We start from the raw sequence: 12773 nt of genomic DNA on the forward strand, positions 1-12773 counted from the left end.
TCATTATTTATTTTTCCTTGGAGGTGATCCTATTGACCACCACTACCTGACTTCTATCTTTTAGAAAGTCATGTAACCATTCTCCAAGTTTTCCAACCACGCCAAGATTATGCAGCTTGTGACAAATAATACCATGGCCGACTTTGTCAAAGACTTTTGCGAAGTCGAAGTATATCACGTCCACATTTGAGTTGTTGAGCAGTTGCTTTAGCGCCCAGTCGTAATGCTGCAAGAGCTGTATCAGGCAGCTTCTACCTGGTCGGAAACCATGTCGGGTGTCAATCGGCAAGTCATTCTCTTCAAGGAATGCAATTAATTTCCTTCGGACTATTCGTTCCATGACTTTGTTGATTTGTGAGGTCAGAGAGATAGGTCTATAGATCTTAGCATCTGCTCTGCTTCCTCCTTTATGGATTGGGCATATTATATGGATGTTTCTATGTATATGTAAGTATGCATACATTTATACTGCAGTATCAAGGTTAATCTGGGTTACAAATAAAGAGCCATTCATCAATCATGAGCAAGTATAACTATATGATACATATCACGCATTCACGAATTATTCCAGGTGCTTATAAGATTGTGAGAGGACTTAGAAACCTTCACGACTCACATACTTTGTTCCAGTAAAAGTTCGTGGACGTCACAGCTGGTGGCAGAGAGGATTTCCCCATAGACTAGCTGGCGCCCACGAAGAGGTGCTAAAAAGTTTCTAGCTTTAAGGGTATCGCAGAATTTCCGGCTGGAAGCCTAACCTTCCGAGTTCTTTTACTAGGCTTAGAAAAACTGAAGGACCGCTGCAATAAGTGTGTGGACCTGAGGGGAGAATATGTTGAATATAATCATAATTAACCGATCCACCTGTATTTTCTTTTACCCAAAGTCAAGAACTTTTTAGCTCCTCCTCGTACAGCTGGTACAAAAGCAATGTAAAATGAAGTGACTTGCTCAGAGACACAATGTATTTGAATCTGTGGGGTTCTTTGATTGGCTCTGGGTGGATGCTCTTCTGTATGAAGGAGACTGTATCATCGACGTATTCACATATTTTGTATACCGTGTATAAGCTTAATCTCGTTTCTTATGTAAAACGCAAAATAAAGCGTCTTGCTCAAAGATAGAACATGCCGCTTCCCAGTCCAGGAATTGAATCCACAATCTCATGATCATGAGCCGACCACTCCTAATCACTAGGGTATGTATTTCCGCAGGGTTAAACATCTACAAGCATAACAGTAAACAAATAAAGATATGGAAGAAAAAAACATGTGTTAAAAAGATTTATGACATCATCTGTGTCCGGCTGGAATAAAATATAGTCTTGTTTACTGACTTCAGATTGCACTAGAACAGGAATTAAGATCTATTAATGTGGTTAAAATAAATAAATAAATAAATATAATTTTTCCTCTGCTAACGGAAGTACAGGTTCAGGGACTGATTTTACGTGAAAAAGGATTATTAACAAGTGAGATTAGAGATTCTGTTACCTAATCTCCGCTTTAATTTCTAAAATCTGGATGACAAAAAATAGGCCTCAAAACTGTAAGTCATTTTTTGTTTTTCCTCTCAATGGCAACAATCAGATCACTCGGGATTGCTCAAGGTCAACACACGCGCTCACGTACGCAAACACACGCATGCGCACACACACACACACACACACACACACACACACACACACACACACACACACACACACACACACAAGCACAAAAGTATGTACAAACATATGTATTTATGTAAAACTATGCATATAAAATGTACGTTGCTGCTTATCTATCTATCTATCTATCTATCTATCTATCTATCTATCTATCTATATTTACAAGCAGATATAACCTGGCCTTGCTCGGGATTAAAATGGCATAAATTTTTTTTGTCTTGTTTCAGTCATGTGACTGCGGTCAGGCTGGAGCATGCCGTTGGTCGAACAAATCGACCACAGGATTTATTCTTTATAAGCTTAGTATTCATTCTATCAGTGTCTTTTGCCGAACCCCTATGCTATGGGAACGTAAACACAGCAACATCGCTTGTCAAGCAACGATGGGGGTACAAACACAGACATACACACACAAATATACACAAATATACGACAGTCTTCGTTCAGGTTCCGTATACGAAATCCATTCACAAGGCTTTGGTCGGCTTGAGGCTATAATACACACACACACATACACACACACACACACACACACACACGCACACACACACACACACACACACACACAAACACACACACACACAAACAAACACACACACACACATATATATCCATATACACAGGGGTTGGACAATATGGAGTAGGACTGCCTTTGGCAGTAATTGCGGCTTGAATTCTACGAGGTATGGGGTCGTACAAAGTTTGAATTGTTTCCAAAGGAATTTTTGTCCATTCTTCAGCTAAAACAGTCTCCACTTCTTGTAGAGGTGATGGTGGAGGATATCGACTCCTTACTTATATTTTTAAAATGCACCATAAATGTTCAATAATATTGAAATCTGGGGACTGTGGTGGCCAAATAAGATGTTCAATTTCACTAGAATGTTCCTTGTGCCATTCAGTAACAACTTTAACTGTGTGAAATAGTGCATTATCATCCTGAAAGATTGCGTTTCCCTCCGGAAACAGTTCCGCAAATATAGGAGGAATTTGATCGGATAAAATACTTAAATAGTCTGCCATGAAGGGAAACCATTGGGCCGGCGGATTTCCAAGGTATAGCCCTCTAGATCATCACAGATCCTCCTCCATGTTTAACAGTTGGAAAAAGGTAGTCTGGGTCAGATGTTTCTTTTGGCTGTCTCCACTCGTATAATCAGCCGGTGGTCGGAAATAAGGTAAAGGATGAATTTTAATTACCTTTTTCCGATGATATCTGAAAAGAAACAGCAATTATAGCAAGACATATTAAGCAACACTAATAATAAATAAAAAAACAAAACAACAAAAAGAAACAAGCTTTTGATGGTTTTATAAATATTTCAAAATTATGATGCTATGAGGCTAGATGTTTCCATTATTTTGTCCAACCCCTGTATATATGTATATATATATCCATAGGCGCAGGAGTGGTTGTGTGGTAAGTAGCTTGCTTACCAACCACATGGTTCCGGGTTCATTCCCACTGCGTGGCACCTTGGGCAAGTGTCTTCTGCTATAGCTTCGGGCCGACCAAAGCCTTGTGAGTGGATTTGGTAGATGGAAACTGAAAGAAGTCTGTCGTATATATGTATATATATATGTATATGTGTGTATATGTCCCCCGTAACTTAGCGGTTCGGCAAAAGAGACCGATAGAATAAGTACTAGGCTTACAAAGAATAAGTCCTGAGGTCGATTTGCTCGACTAAAGGCGGTGCTCCAGCATGGCCGCAGTCAAAATGACTGAAACAAGTAAAAGAGTAAAGTGTATATCCATATATATATATACACACACACACATATATATATACGCACGTATATATATATATATATCTATGTATATATCCATATATATATATATATATATATATATATATATATATATGTATACCCATATATATATATACACACATATATATCCATATATATAAATATCCATATATCCCTATATATATATATATATATACATCCATATATATCCATATGTGTATATATATATATATATATATATATATATATATATATACATATATACATCCATATATATACATACGTAAATATATATATATATACATACAAATAATATAAATACATCCATATATACATATATACACGTACATACATACATACATACAAACATACATACAGGCAGACAGACAGGCAGACAGGCAGACAGACAGACACACAAACACATTCTCAGTTTATATCTCTGAGCGAAATATAAAACAGTAGCAGTATGGAACCGTAACATATATTTTCCAATTTAGTGTGGCGTTGCAGAGAATAGAGCCCAGTAATCAAGTCCCATCATACCATTTATTTTTTTGTGATTGATCTTTGTGGCGCTTCGATCCGCAATGTGTCTTCTTTTTTGTAAGGGGACCTCAATCGGCAGCAGTATTCGAGGTGGCGCCTAGCGAATGCGAAGAAGAGAAGGATGATGGTTTCATGATCCCTAGATTAGGAAGTTCTGAGGATCCTTGAGCATTCTGCGGGCAACATCGACTTTTTTGTTGATGTGCACACTCCAACTAAGGTTACTGTCGACAATATATATATATAAGTATATATATATTCACCTGAATCTAAATTTTTTACGGAATATTTATATAATTATATATATATATATATATATATATATATATATATATATATATATATATATATATATATATATAATTATATAAATATTCCGTAAAAAATTTAGATTCAGGTGAATATGGTACTTAAATTGAGGCACCAGAAATAAGTATGGTATTATCCATACAGTTTCAAAATAATGTGATTAAAATCAAAATAAGCAACAAAGATATCGAAAGTTAATGCAGTACGATCGTTTTATGCGACTCCATTTAATTAAGCAATGTGAACATTACATCAAATACAAAATGCAGAGCAATCCTCAGCTGCACAAAGATATAGAAATTTAATGAAATTACATTTCAACAGGACATATTCTTATAACTACATTAAAACTCTCCAAGTAGAAAGGAAGAATTTCAAAAAACCATTTTGACTTAGCCAGACCTTAGCCAGTCTCACAGTATTTGGAGATTTTGTCCAGATTATGAAGCAATCGTCGAGGTATCTCTTCCATGCCTTTTCAATATACTTCCTAAATTCAGTGCTGTATCTCTCCTCTATTTCTTTGTAGAGTTTTTGTTCTAAGTATCCCATCACCGAGTTCGCGTAAACGGGAGCAAACCTCGTTCCTATGGCCGTGCCTTTAATTTGGATGTAGTTCTTTCCATTGAAGAAGGAAGTGTTGTTTTCCAGAATAAGTCTGACTGAGTCTAATACAAATGTCACTGTGAATCTGTTGGGAATTGCTTCTCTGTGTTTATCTACCCAGTATTTAATCGCCTTTATTCCTAAATCATGTGGGATATTGGTGTAGAGGCTTACTACATCAAAGCTCAGTAGGATTGAGTTTGTTTCAGTTGTTTTGGGAAGATGGGACAGGAAATCGATGTCATCCCGAAAGAAGCTGGGTATATAGGTACATAGTGGTTTCAAAATAATGTCGATGAAATTGCTTAGACGATGGGTAGGGCATGCTGGGTCAGCTATAATTGGTCTAAGTTTTTAGTCTTTTGGATATAGTAATTTTATATATTCACCTCCTTGTTCTTTTACTGTTGAATATCTTCTGACTTACGTAGTTTTGGTAAGCGGTAAAAGTTGCTGGGTTTTGGTTCGAAATGGGTGATGTATTCTCTGTCATTGTCTGTGAGTGAGTTGTAGTGTTTTGAAACCAGGTAGTTGATCTTCTTCATGATGTGGTGGTCTATATTAGAGGGTATTTCAAAACAGAAGGTTGTATCATTAAGTTGGTTCTCAACCAAATCCTTGTAATATTCCACATCCATAATAAAAATTGCACCCCCTTTATCTGCTTGTTTAATTATTATTGTTTCATCGCCTTGTATGCGTTTAAGTGCAGATATCTCTGATTTGTTAATGTTAGGCCTAACCTTAGTATTGTGTTTTAGGGGAAAGTTTGATAGGATATCAATATATTGGTCAAGGTTGATATTTCTGCCTTTTTGGTGGGGTGAAATTTGATTTATTCCTTACTAAGGATTCTTCGGTCTCATTATCTCATTATTATTATTATTATTATTATTATTATTATTATTATTATTATTATTATTATTATTATTATTATTAGTGAAGAATTCCACAAGTCGCAACCTACGACAGAATTTTGGGATATCTTCCTTTAGTTCATAGTTGCTGACTGTTGGTGTAGGTGTAAATTTCAGGCCTTTTAACAGGAGTTGGATTTCATCAGTGTCAAGATCTCTTTTGGAAAGATTAATTATTTTAGGATCTATACGACTAGTTATTTTGGGTATGTTACCTCTTGGAATTTTTCTTTCTCTGGTGTTTGTTGTCCTGACATTAAATAATAGATTCTTTTCTGTTTGTGATTTCTATTTTTGTTGGTGTTAACTTGAAGTTTGTGATTTGCCTGTGTTATTTTACCTGGCTTTGTTATGTTCTCTGTCCTATTTTTGGAATTATACATCTTATTTTTCAATTTCTTGTTAGTATTCTTGTTAGTTTGATCTTAGTATTGATATATATATATATATATATATATATATATATATATATATATATAAATGTAAAATATATATGTAAATATATATATATAGGAGAGTATTGTAGTTCGCTTGAAGCATTGTGTATTGTTTGTAAAGAATAAAAAGTTTAGAATGGTACAACAATGCACTATAATACAAAAGATGGACTATATACCTGTTGTAATTTGGTTATCTATAGTCCGATGATATTTCGGAATTACAATTCCTTCTTTAGATCTTCTTAAATGGAGGCTCCATCTAAGAAGATCTGAAGAAGGAATTGTAATTCCGAAATATCATCGGACTATAGATAACCAAATTACAACAGGTATATAGTCCATTTTTTGTATTATAGTGCATTGTTGTACCATTCTAAACTTTTTATTATATATATATATATATATATATATATATATATATATATATATATATATATATATATATATATATATATATATATACCAGGGCTGAAGTCTGCTCCGGCATGTCATCAGTTATTAAGACAAAACGCTATGAAAAAAACCGTTAAATAAAGGGAGAGGAAATTGAGCATGAGCTTACAGTGAACTCAGTCAATGATCATGAAAAATGAAACAGTAATGAGTATGTTTTACCTCATGGAAAAGATAACGCCGAAGAGGAAAAGAGCGTATTTCAACGTTTAAATGATTAAAAAAAAAAATAGAGTTAGGGCGAGATAACAAGCTTTGAAGGAAATCGAAAGTCGAAAAATTTGAGAAGTAGTAAAGAAGTTGAATAAACTATCAGCGGAAATCAAAATTGAAATACAACAGATGTAAATAACTTAATATGTTAGGAACACTCCGAGCAATCTCTGTTGCTGTTGAAATTCATTAAGTTAAAAAACGAAGGGCAACAAGAGAAGGTCAAAGACCCACAGAAAAAAAACATTAAGCAGGTCAAAAATGGTTATGGGAGTATGTATGCTACAACTGAAATGAGGATAGCGAAGGAAAGACATGAGGATTAGCTCAAAAAGAAGTATAAGAAGAAGAACATGAGACAGAGTTACAATATGCTGAAGAAGAGATAAGGAAAAATACGCATTAATACAAAGACGGGTAAAAATATTAGACACCGACAAAAAGATAAATAAATCAGTATCAGTGGAACCGGGTTTAAAAAAACTATGTTGTGTATAGTAAGGAAAGAATTTTATCTACGGCCAGAAATACTGAAGTAGTCACTGAAACAATATAAGATTTCACGAATAGAAAGGAAAACGATAAGAAAAATATCTGGAAAGAAAAGGAACTACATTACTAATTCATGAAACAAATTATGGATGTTGGCAGTGAAGAACGATGAATGTGGCAGAGAAATGGAAACCTGAAACAAGTAAATGAATTCTTAATTATAGCTACTTAGGAACAAACCACATGAACGAATTTGGTAAAAGCACGAATTTGATAAAGATTGATAAAAGTCACTCAGCTAATATAGAAAATGTGGAAATGGAGATAAAAGTATTAAACATTTTCTAAGCGAGTGCAGTAAGCTAGAGCAAAATGAGTATAAATTCAGGTATGAAATGTGTCAATAAAACAGTGCACTGAGATATTGTATGTACTTCAAATCTAAAGCCTAGTCAGGTCTTTGGTTCAGAAGTAATGCAAAAGTATATCTAAGCGACAGAGGCAGTATTAGTACCGAGAGGTAATATTTATCCCTTAAACGTAGACATTCTGGCCGAACAAACTATACTGCGGTAGACAACTTGAGAGAATCTCTCGTTAATATTGCCTCTATTGCTTATATATATATATATATATATATATATATATATATATATATATATATATATATATATATATATATATATATATATATATATATATATAATAGAGGCAATATATATATATATATATATATATATATATATATATATTTAACACGCTCTCTGGCTAATCACGTCTGTTCTATCACTGTTTTTGTGATTTATCGCTGACGGGGAGATGATCGTGCAGCCATCCTTGACAAGACCAAAGAAGGTTGAAATCACGTGATCTGGTGTTCTCGGCGCAGGAGGTGGTGGAGAATTACCTCTCCGTTAGTAATATAAACAAGAGTGCATTTTGCACCAAATGCCAATAGAGTTTCTCTCGTGGTATCTGTCGCAGTATAGTTTGTTCTAACAAAACATCCACGTTTAAGTGGGTATAATTATTAATGAAAAAGTGGAAGAATATGTGCCAACAGATATGATGTCTATGATAATTTCATAACTCCATGAGGTTTCTGCCACTAGACTGATTATACTATTGGAGCAAAGAAACCAGATAGAGAACAGAAAGAACAAACGATGCAATACAATTAATTTTAATATTCCATTGGTTATTGGGTGGATATCATAGAAACTGCGAAAATTGAGAAGTATCAGTACTTAGCTAGAGAGATAAAGATATTAAAAAGGACAATGGTAAAAATGGTTCCTGCGATAATTAGTGCACTTGGCACAAAGCCCAAATTTCTATACGAGTAGCAGGAGGACACTAATGGAGACGCGTATTGTCGATCTACAGAAAAACGCCATCTTGTATTTTGCAAAACCCATACATGTCACCAAATCTCAGGATAGCATTTTGCTAATTTGATTAGCATATAATAGCTGTTGTACAACAACAACAACAATAATTAATTCGTTTATTGTCCACAAGGACTTATATAAAGTTACATTAAAACACATACAACAACATAAAAGACGAAAACAGGACGATACAATGGGTTTTACAACGTGTAAACAATATATATAACGATTAATGATTAAAAATTAAACAATTTAAAACTCCCAATAGGGAAGGCGCTTTAACGATCCCCGTGGAAAACCCCGCAAAAGCCACGGGTGCTTGAACAACAGGACAAGAATTGGTCCTTTTACACTAGCCATTCTTCCAAAAATTCGCCCACCTTTCAACAAACTTGTTACAAGGCAACACTTCCCACTCCACTCTCAACTTCCTTTTCAGGTTTCATTTGAAACTGGCCAAAGAGGAAAGTATGTCTTTAGCCCTTTCAAACGGGTCTACCATACTACTTCATACTACAGCCACTAGAGAAATAAAAATTGCCTGCCCTTCTTCGCCAAAAGAGGGCCGCGGGGCAATTTTCACAACGGATTCAGCTGACAGCCTGATTTGTCCCACAGGCGACAGCAGGTGTTCGACTTAAACCTACAGGTCAGCAATATTCGGGTACTGGACTAGGGATTGCAGAACGGTTTGATCGTTCTGGGCGTACCTCAGGCGTGTAAAGTATATCTCGAACAGGTAGCGCCCCTCGGTAGCACTACCAGGCAATGGATTTCTTGAAGTTATCCATAGGCAAAGGCCCGAAAGTTCTCCGAAACAGACCGGCTTGTTGAACTTCATCGACGCCCAGCGTTACCCCGAGAACGTCGTCGCACATTCCATCAACTAGCCCTCTACAGAACTCTAAAGTGGAACTAACACTGATCGCAGTGCCCGCTCGGTGGACGGCTGTGAGCGCTTGACGGCACTCGAGGTGTCAGGCGCCCCTTCTCGGTCTACGCCTAATCTACGATTGTTAAAGAAACGAGCTGTGGAAAAGTGTCTCTTACAAACGGTGACCACACCTGCTGACTGCCAAAGAAACACTGGAGATACCCATGTATGCATCTGCAGTGCATATCTCCGCATCAGTAACGACGTCATGCCAAGCCCTCCATTCTGCGACTGTTGACAACAGATGGTACGCCTGGCCAGTGGAACGCGCCCCTTACACAGAAAGCGGAAGAGTAAGCGCACCAGCTTGGTCAACCAGCAAACAGGGCAAGGGACGACAGTCAAGCGCTAATAGATGACGGATTCGATGTGCGCATTCGCCACCTCCGCTCGACCTTTCAGGAACAGCTTCCTCTCGGCCCATTTCTGGGTAAGATTAGCTACACTGCTCATCACCTCGTCCAAGTTTTTCTCCACCTGACAGACCGGACCAAACCAGACTCCAAGCAACTTAATCTCCCCAATATACTGTCTGTTCAGCACTCCACCACGCTGTTCGACGGCATGGACTTGCCTCTCCAGGTGCCGAGTTGCAAGACCACTGTCTTTCCCGCGTTAATTTTTGCTCCTGTCACCGCTTCATATTCCTGTAATGTTTCGCTAATCAGGTCTATATGCCTGTGGCTCGACACTATGATGGTGACACCATCAGCGTAAGCAGACACACTTCTCTCACATCCTAGATCACGCGGGACACCCCCTCAAAGCCTCCAACTTCCGCAGTGATGGCTCAAGAGTCAGTACAGAGAGAAGGGAGGAGAGAGGGCACCCTTGACGGACCGAACACAAAATGCTGAATGGCTCCGATAGGTGACCATTCACCCGAATAACCGAGCAGATGCCGCTGTACAAAGCAGCGATCCAACCGCAAAAAAACTGGACCGAAACCAGCTGCCTTGAGGGCAGCTGCCAAGTATTGATGGTCGACCCTATCAAAGGCTTTAGATTGGTCTAAATTAATGAGATTCTCACCCATGCCAGCTTCTCTATGATGTAGCACATAAGATGGAGATTATCGCGAATACTCCAAATTGGCATGGCGCAAGTTTGCGTCACGCCAACCAGTTTGTCTACGACACCGCCCCTTCCCAGCCGACACGGAGATAGAAAAATCTCATATCCAGTGAGAAAGGCGATGGGTCGGATAGTCTGGATTCACTAATGGCTGTAACGTCTACACTAAGGAACCTCAGGTCATTTAAAAGATGACCTCGTTTCCAAGGCAACCCGAGGCCCCTGGCATTTGTGCAACCTCTTCTGAGCACCACCATAGTACAATGAATGTAGGATGGAGGAGAGCTGTATTTATCACTGTTGTCTGGCAAGGGTGTCCGCCTGGTCTCTTTTGTAGGTGTTTCTACGATGTTTTTATACAGTCTCTTACAGAGTGTCTTTTCGAAAAACCCAACAGTCTTTAGAAAGTTAGTTTTCAATGTGTTGTGCTTTTCCTGTTTTAGTTTTAAAATTTGTATGTGTGGTGGTGGTGCATTGTGTGTTGGGAAGACAAAGTCTTCCATTGTGTTGTCTGTGTTTTCTCTGATGTATTTAACAAGTTGTGTATTGTCGGTGTTGATGGCTGTGAGGTGGGTGGTGTTTGTACAGTCAGTTTATGTTGTGTGCTGCGTCGTTGTTTGTGGTGGTAATGCTGGTGGAGGTATTGTTGTTGCTGGTTGCTGTGTGTGCGTGTTGCTGCTGTTGGGAAGTCCCTCCTGTTTGTGCCTTCCCCTCTTTTCTTCCACAGTCTTTTTTTCTTTTCGTAGAGGGAACTGTTTGCCACTCCCGCCTCTTGACCTTACTACTCGAACAGTCCGAGTTGTTTTGGTTGAGAATGGGAATATTCTTTGGCTCTTCGCTTTGCTGGGGTTCATTTTTTGCTGCTGCTACTGTTACAGTAGCTGTTGGGTCTAGTGTACCTGCTACCGCTGGTAGTGGTATTCCGGCTGGTGGTGGTGGTGGTACTCCGACTGGTGTTGGTGGTGTACTTCGACTGATGGTGATTTTGTTGTTGCTGTTGTAGTTGGTGGTTCCGTGGTGACTTCTGGAGGCGGCGTCGCTGTTGCTGCTGGTGTTTGGGTTGGTTTCTGATGCTGCTGCTGCACTGGAGGTGCCTCCATTTCTGCTGTCGCTTGTAATTTCTGACATATTTCCATGTATTCTGGGTAGTCGACCTTGAGGTGCTGATCGTTTCCCCAAAAGTAGCACCTCGGCCTCCTGACCTCCACGGCCACGTGTAGTCTGGTGCCATCTGGTAATTTTATAAAGTCATCTATTTGGTTTAGGGCCTCTTGCTCAATTTGAACGAGGAGCTCTAACCCCTGACCCGTCTAATTTTGTTGGTGCAATTTATGCACCTCCACGATTGTGGCGCTATCTTCTATATTAAAGAGGACAGCCGCCACCAGTCAACATATATTTATTTCAGGGGTCACCTCCCCAATTTCAATTTTTGTCAGGCGCCGACCTAGGTATATCGGTACGAGTAGAAATTCTTCAGTCTTTAGTTGCACTGTGGAATGCTGTTTTACTTCTTCCTCTGTTGCAAAACGCACTTCCACAGTGCCGAATCGTTTTCCACGCGTTACATAGGTCTTGTCTTTCCAAATTGGTCTAAGTAATATTTCTAGTTGCTGTTTAGTGGGTTGTTCCTCTTCTTTGTGATGTTTAGGCATTTATACGTGACCGTTTTTCTGTTCGTTTCTCTTATAATTTCTTTCGGTGTGTTTAGATGGATATTATTTCCATCTTTCGTTATTAATTCCTTTGATCTTTTATTTCTTCTAGAGAAATATTTATTTTTTCTCTTGTTTGTTTTGTTGCTGAAGCGAAACCGCGCCCGTCGTTTTGCTTTTAACGTTGTTCGAGTTTTCTTAATTTTCTTTGTTGTTCATGGCGGTAGTAGCATTGGAAATATTTTCTTGTTTACTCGTGTTTATGCTGTTATTGGTGATGTTGCTGGTGTTGTTACCCGTGCTTGTCAGAGGAGGGAAATCC

The sequence above is a fragment of the Octopus bimaculoides genome, chromosome 1 (assembly GCF_046866305.1).
Source record: "Octopus bimaculoides isolate indiv1 chromosome 1, ASM4686630v1, whole genome shotgun sequence".
Taxonomy (NCBI): Eukaryota; Metazoa; Mollusca; class Cephalopoda; order Octopoda; family Octopodidae; genus Octopus; species Octopus bimaculoides.